Genomic DNA, 7,809 nt, shown 5'->3' on the forward strand with positions numbered 1-7,809 from the left:
CAAGAAAAAAATATTTGAAAATGAAAAAAATGAACTTTAATGCAGTTTGTCAAAAGTGCATTCAGGTTTTTTATTGTTATGTTCATTTGCAAATTATTTCCAGTGATTTATTATTCAGAATAAAAAGGTGTATTCTTTACTCCACTAACGGTGGTTTTTACTTAAGAGTCTGAATGGTTTTAAGTAACAGATACTTGAGTTCTTCCTTCCCACTGTCGTCAAGTTCTTGCTCTTAGGGTATCATCCTGGAGTTGGAGTTTCCCTCTGATATTTTGTAAGGTTTACCTTACAATATAAAGCACCTTAAGGGAACTCTTGTTGTGAACTGGCGCTATGTAAATAAATGTGATTAAATTTAAATGAAGGTATGTGGTGCCACTTTTAATAAATACCTGTGCCTATAGCACCTCTAATATCTGTATTATGCACATGAATCTGAAAATCATATTCAGTGTTTTCTATTACATTTGATTACACTGTATTTGATAAAAGTAGTTAAAATATTGTTTATTATATATATTTTATGAACAACAGCTAACTTCCATGAGAAGTTACACACAAGTTACACACACTTGTGTGCTCACGATAAACTTAATGCATTGCAACCTGAAAAACAGATTTACAACAAAGGATTATGACAAAACTTAATCCCCCATGCAAAAAAAAAAAAAAGGGTAGATTGATTTTCATCGAGATGTCAATCGATGCTCTGTTTTGCTGAAGGCATCAGAGGGCGGAGTGTCACATTTTCTGCCGATGAGATTGAGCGGCAGCGAGGGGCTTAGTGGCAAATACAATCGAGGAGTGTAAACATACCGAGGGCTACAAGAGGCCGATCAATGGCTCCAGTCTGGGATTGATTAATTACCCCAAGAAAGAGACTGAGGTGTGAGGGCACCAGAGAAACCTGATCAGAACAAGATTTATCACCCAATCTCGGTATCATCACTCCACCCCTCTTACTGTTTTCTCTTTTCATACTTTTCCCAATCTGGCTTTCTTAATTTACAGAGCTGAGTGTGTTTCGTAAAAGTCTGAATGGCTCTTTAATATTTTTGACCCCATTTAGAATATGTAAAAAAAAATCAGTTAGGTTAGAGTAAAGTTATAAAATGATAAACATAAGGATATAAAACTGTTCAGAGATATTTTACAATGAACTTGCAATGGATGATCATGAATGGAGAGACCTGATAACATCCAGAATAGTCAATGTTGCTATTAAAAATTCTACTTAAATCCTAATATGCTACTTACACTTTCATTTGGGTGCAAGATTAAAAGAAAAAGAAAACATCAAAATACACTTCTGGGAAATCTGTTAGGTACACCCCTGTCTATCTTAATGATATGGTGACCTACTGAAGTTCACACTGAACATCAGAATCATGAAGAAAGTTTATTTAAGTGTCTTTTGATAATGGCGTGTTTGTTCGTACCAGACAGGCTGGTCTGAGCATTTCATAACCTGCTGATCTGCTGGGATTTTCACACATGACTATCTCTAGGGTTTACAGCGAATGGTCTGAAAAAGAGGAAACATCCCATGAGCGGCAGTTCGTGGAGTGAAAAATGCCTCGTTGATGCCAGAGTTCAGAGGAGAATGGCCAGACTGCTTCGAGCAGCAACACTAACTCAAATAACCCATCAGCTCTGCTTCAGCCAAAGTATGCAGAAGAGCATCCCGAGTGCACAAACAGCCAAACATTGAAGCAGCAGAAGACCACACTTTTGTCAGCGTGGGCTCGCCAAAATGACAAAAAAAAAAAACCCAGCCCTACCTCAGTATTATTGCTGGCCATGTCCATGCCCTCATGAGCACCCTGTATCCATCTCAAACTGGTTTCTTGAACATGACAATGAGTTGCCTCTACAGTCTCCAGATCTCAACCCAGTAGAGCACCTTTAGGATGTGGTGGAACAGGAGATGTTGTCATCACAGGAGGCTGTGTTGTCAGCAAATCTTAAGCAACTGTGTGATGCTGGCAAGTCAATATCAACCAGAATCACAGAGGAATGTTTCCATCACCTTGCTGAATCTGTGCCATGAATAAATGAGGCAGTTCACTAGTACTGTTACAGTTTTTGAGTTCATGGTGACTCTGGCAGGGGGAAAGTGGCTTTTATATGAAAATGAAAGAACGTCTCTTTTTTCAGCCGGACTAAAATTATGCTCACAGTCAGAAAACTGAGAAAGAAAACGACAACGGCACCTGAATGTGGAAGCAGAAAATCTCCTTCTTTCCTGATTACACCACACCTACTTGTAAATCATTATGTTCAAAACAGTGATTGTAACAGCTAAGTTTAAGTTTAACCGTAAGTAGCAGCCACATACGTCTTCAAGGAAACAATGCAGTGGTTGATTGGAGATGAGGAGTGTTTGTTTCACTCATTTCCACCTCCTACAATGCATCAGTTTAATTTTCAGAACATTTTACTTTGAGTATGATGACAGCATAGGACGATAAAAGAACTGGACCAGAATAACTTTGTATTTTGGAGTATTTTACTTTCTTTGTTGACTTGTCTTTTTATACAGTCCAACCCTGTAAGGCTCCACAAAACAAGTGTGACTGCATAGCTTACTTATCGTACCTGTCACAGTCAAGTGTCCATTTTTTTATCATTGGAAATGAACAATAATAAATTTTAACCAAGTTATTTAATGTTTTTCTAATAAGAAGGCAAAAAATTATATGCAGCTACTTTACATTCGTACCAAACAGCTAAAGTCAGCAGCTACACTATAGCCTGGAGCAGCTAAAGTGTGATTAGTACCCATATACTGCATGTAAAAACTGGACTTTAATAGAGTTAATATTAACTACTGATTTTTTTTAAGCTTTGTTTTGAAGCATATATTTTGGCCTCGTGGATTACTATCTTGTTTTTGTTGATTGTTGAGTTTTTCCTTCCCACTGTTGCCAAGTGCTTGCTTAAGCCGGTTGCTGGATTGTTTTTTCTCTCTATTATCGTAGGGTCTTCACCATGCAGTTAATACCTCCTCGAGGCAACAGTTGTTGTGATTTGGCACTATACAAATAAAATTGAATTGTAAATTAAAAGTATCTTGTGTAAACGTACAAGATAACAAAGAAATAACCAGCATTATGTTTTCATCCAGTTGAGGACATCAGCAATTACTTGGGCAAAAATAGATTCTGTCTTTGCTCAACACTGATGGCTTCAAAATTCCAGACCCCTTTCTGTCTGCATCATCATATCTTTTCAGATCATGATGTGGCCCTCAGAAGCTCTGTAGGGTAATGCAATCTAAACATGTTTATTTGTGCTCTAAGTTTTGGCATTTTCCCCTGGCAGTTTGTGGAGATTTCCTGGAGTCAGCTTTAAGTGGACATTTAAAGAACTGCAGTTTTGTCACATCCATAATAGATTTTTTTTTTTTTTTTTTTAGCTTGGACAGTTTCACTAAGCTATTATAATATAAATAATAATAAGTTTAATCCAATAAAAATAAAATAAGACAATAGCTGGCTGCAACCCTTTCTCAGTTAAAACTCACAGTTAAACACACCCTCTAGCAGATCATTACATTAAGGAACCTTTTAAATACAAGCGCGCTCATGCTCACAGGTGTACACACAGGTGATCACACACACAAACTACACCCTTTTTGGCTCCTACCTCAAAGCACACTGTGCGCTGTCGATCTTACGTGCTGCACAATAATGTTTAATATTAAGTATTTAGTGTTATATTCCCATATATCATTGTGATGTTGTTTATTCTATTACTCTCGTTTTCTTCTGCTTGTTTTCTTTTTTCTTTCTCAACAGGTGATCCAGGTGATCGATATATGTATTTTTTGTCTGCTTATTTTGTTGGTTTTTGTTTTTTGCCCTTTATCCCCGTCCCTCTTCTCCGCTGTTTTTTTTTTCCCCCCCCTCTTTCTTTCTCCCTTTTCTTTTCCCCTGTCCCGTATCTAGCAAGTAAAAAAAAAAAAATAAAATAAAATAAAATAAACAATAAAAGGTAAATCAAATGGACCATTACGGCAAGGCTGGGATGGTCCATTTGGTAAAGTAAATCCGTTGGGCATCTTTCTTCGCCTTTAGACAATAATTCTGATGGCAAAAGAACCAAACGGGACAGGTTTAAAAAAAAAACAAACAAAAAAAAAAAAACAACTCACAGTTAAATCTTGTTTTGTTGATTTTTCCCCAATAATTAAATGAACTAATTACAAATTAAAGTACCCTTCATATAAGGTTCACATGAGATTTTATGTTAAGTCACTTCACAATGTTACAATTTTGACCAGACTGGTTATCATCAGTGTCCACACATACAGTATAATAATAAAATATCATTGTCTGTCCACAAACACAGCTGAAGCTCAGTAAGATCTTCCAGTCAGTCAAATAAATCTCGTATAAGACTGTACACAGTGAATAAAGACTGGTCATTGTCAAAACCAGGACAGCCACATGACGGCCCTGATGTCTGATGCATGACTGTCCCTCTGTCGCCCTACATCCTCACCCGAACTAATGATGACCTTTGATTCCCAAAAGATGTCAGGAGACGGGAGAAAAACTGCAAACGCACCCAATTAATTTTGGGTGAAGAGGACTGGAACGTGTGAGTGCGTCAAGCAGCTGGAGTGAATAGTGAAGGGCTCCAGGAAAAGACAAAGCTCAGTGTAATTAGGATTCAGGAGGCCCTTTGTCAAAGATAATTAAAGCTGACAGCCACTGTGGAGCAGAAGGGAAGAGAGCAGAAAACCCCTTCAAACTACAAGCTTCACTTTTAACACACACTCTACATGGTCTTTCACTCTTTCTGCCTCTCATACACACTTTGACACACACAAACCTGTATCACCATCCATCACCCCAACTTGCTCCGAAACTGCATGCTAGGCAATAAAATAGATGAAAGATTAAATAAGACAGTAAAAGTAGTTGCGGTATCTGCATGTACATCCTCTTGAGCCAGAAACATCTGAACAACGTGATTAGAGGAGACAGCTTCAGGAGTGAGCAGACAGCTCACACTTCACCATCTTGACTTCAGTCTTTATTGCTGCAATGGAATATTTCTACATTGCTTGTCTATTTAACTGTTCCGTTTTGTTATTACAAGGACATCTTCCTATATTGAACTGGTTTGATTAAAGATGCCACTGTGGCTATTGTGGCAAACTGAATACTTCTGTATTTTAAAGCTGCTCTGCTCGATATTTTTATATGAGCAATGGATCAAAGTGACAGAAAGAGGTAGTTTGCACTGCTCTGTTTACTCCCTTACACTACCTTGCTATATGGAGCCTGTTCAGAATCCTATCTGATACCACGGGGGAAATTCAGTAGCTACGGATTAGAGGGACAAACTCCCTCTGATCATACTGAAATGAAACGTTTTCTCACTTCCAACCTGTTGAGCATGGCATTTAGGCATCCTGCAATATCACTTTAATCATAGTTTCTCTGCACTGGTTTCCTGTTTATGTTAGAGATTATTTTAATATTTTAGCGATGCTGTTCATCTTCAAGTTGAGCCTTTAAAAGTGTTACAAAGCCAAGACTTAATTCATAAAGTGACGCTACTTTTGCTTTAGGGTCAAAATGTTCAAGGACTTTCAGTGTGTATCAACTGGCTTCACGGATAAATAAAGATGGGTATCAAGGGAAGCATGTTTAATGTAAACAGAATTGGTCCTAGCATAGAGCCCTGTGGAACTCCGTAATTAACCATAGTGTGTGGGCTCTCTCTGGGTATTCTGGATTCCCAAAGACATTTACATTAGACTAATTCTTAATTGAGTATAAGTGTGATTTTGAGTGTGAATGGTCGTCGTTTCTCTGGAATAGACTGATGACCTGTCCAGTGTGTGACTTGTGATAAGTAATAGACGAAGTGGTTGGAAGGACGTATTACAATTTATTTTTCCTTCCCAAAAATCTCTCACCATTTAAGTACATGAGAGGACTAGAGTGGAAGAAGCTGACAATTTAAAAAAAAATTGATCATGTGGTACCAAATTTATCTCTACAGAAATCATTTTACTACCAAAACGTAGAAAAATCTGGCTTCTTTCAAACAATGTCTTAATCAAAGCCAACAGACATACACTTTTTAATCTGTAGGCATCTGAATGTGCCATCTAACTTCCCTACAGAAAGTAATTATATTTTTTTCAAGGATTTCTGAAGTAAAGCAGAAACTACCGGTGGTTTAAAACCAGGAACAGAAAACAACAACAAAAAAGAGATCTGTAGAGCAGCTCATCAGGAAGTTCACGGTTTTTAAACCACGTCAGTACGACTTCTGACTCTATCAGCCGCTTCTCGTGGGTAGTGCTGAGCAAAACTTCACATAGATTTCACTGTCAGTCACGCGGAATGGCATCGCCATGGTAACTTTCACTGCTTCACTGACACAGTGTCACTAACTGACAGTTGATTCATTTGAATATTGCCGTCTGATTGGTTTGTTTGACTCTAATCTCTCTCCGTGTGGTTTGACCTGTCATGCGCGTTCATATTACAATGCTTTTTTCTCTCAGAGAAAATTATTATTCTGCCCTGCTTGAAATGAACATTACACACTTTAGGTTTACGCTGTTTAAACCTATTGATCCATCTGTCTCTGAGTATTGCAGGTAGAGCAACTTCTTGAAATAAAGATGGAAAAAAATGCTGCAGCTTGTGTTTCACATATCAAACAGAGAGGGAAGAGGACAAAAGGAATCCATTGAAATGACGGAGGGTTACAGCTGAAGATAACTCCACCGTCACAGATGTGTTAAGAAAAATCTTGAGCAGCAGGACAAAAATTGACCTGTGACCTGCTGCTGCTAGGTCATTCTTCTTCTTCTTCTTCTTCTTCTTCTTCTTCTTCTTCTCCATTCTCTTATATGTTTCAGTCCTTACCTTTTGAAGATTCAGCCTCCTTGTTTTGTGTTTATTGGGGCTTAATATAACATACAGTTGCGATTGCAAGTTTAAGACCACTTGAAAAATCGCAAAAAATCATATTTTGCATGGTTGGACCTTAAGAAATTAAGGCTGTCACTGGTGCAAACTGCAGCCCCATAAATATCAGGCCCTTCATCCGAGACTGAAGGGCTTCAAAAACAAAAAATGTCTTCAAAGTTCTCATCAGGGGAACAGGGGAAAAATAGAGCTTCAGGAGGTGCAGGGGTGTCAAACGGCCACTGGCTATGTCCAGATGTTGCAGAGAGCATCCCTCATGACTGAGGCCCTCCTCTGTGTGGTAACGACTGGGTTTTCAACAGAACAATGCTACAGTACACAATGCCCGCAGGACAAGGGACTTCTTCCGGGAGAATAACATCACTTTTTTGGACCATCCTGCATGTTCCCCTGATCTAAATCCAACTGAGAACCTTTGGGGATGGATGGCAAGGGAAGTTTACAAAAATGGACAACAGTTCCAGACAGTAGATGGTAAATGGCCTGTATTTGTATAGCGCTTTACTAGTCCCTAAGGACCCCAAAGCGCTTTACACATCCAGTCATCCACCCATTCGCACACACATTCACACACTGGTGATGGCAAGCTACGTTGTAGCCACAGCCACCCTGGGGCGCACTGACAGAGGCGAGGCTGCCGGACACTGGCGCCACTGGGCCCTCTGACCACCACTAGTAGGCAACGGGTGAAGTGTCTTGCCCAAGGACACAACGACCGAGACTGTCCAAGCCGGGGCTCAAACCGGCAGCCTTCCGATTACAAGATGAACTGCCAACTCTTGAGCCACGATCACCCCCAGTAGATGCCTTCCATCCGGCCGTCTTCACAACTTGGAGAAATGTTCCC

The sequence above is a fragment of the Pelmatolapia mariae genome, linkage group LG18, assembly GCF_036321145.2.
Source record: "Pelmatolapia mariae isolate MD_Pm_ZW linkage group LG18, Pm_UMD_F_2, whole genome shotgun sequence".
Lineage (NCBI taxonomy): Eukaryota > Metazoa > Chordata > Actinopteri > Cichliformes > Cichlidae > Pelmatolapia > Pelmatolapia mariae.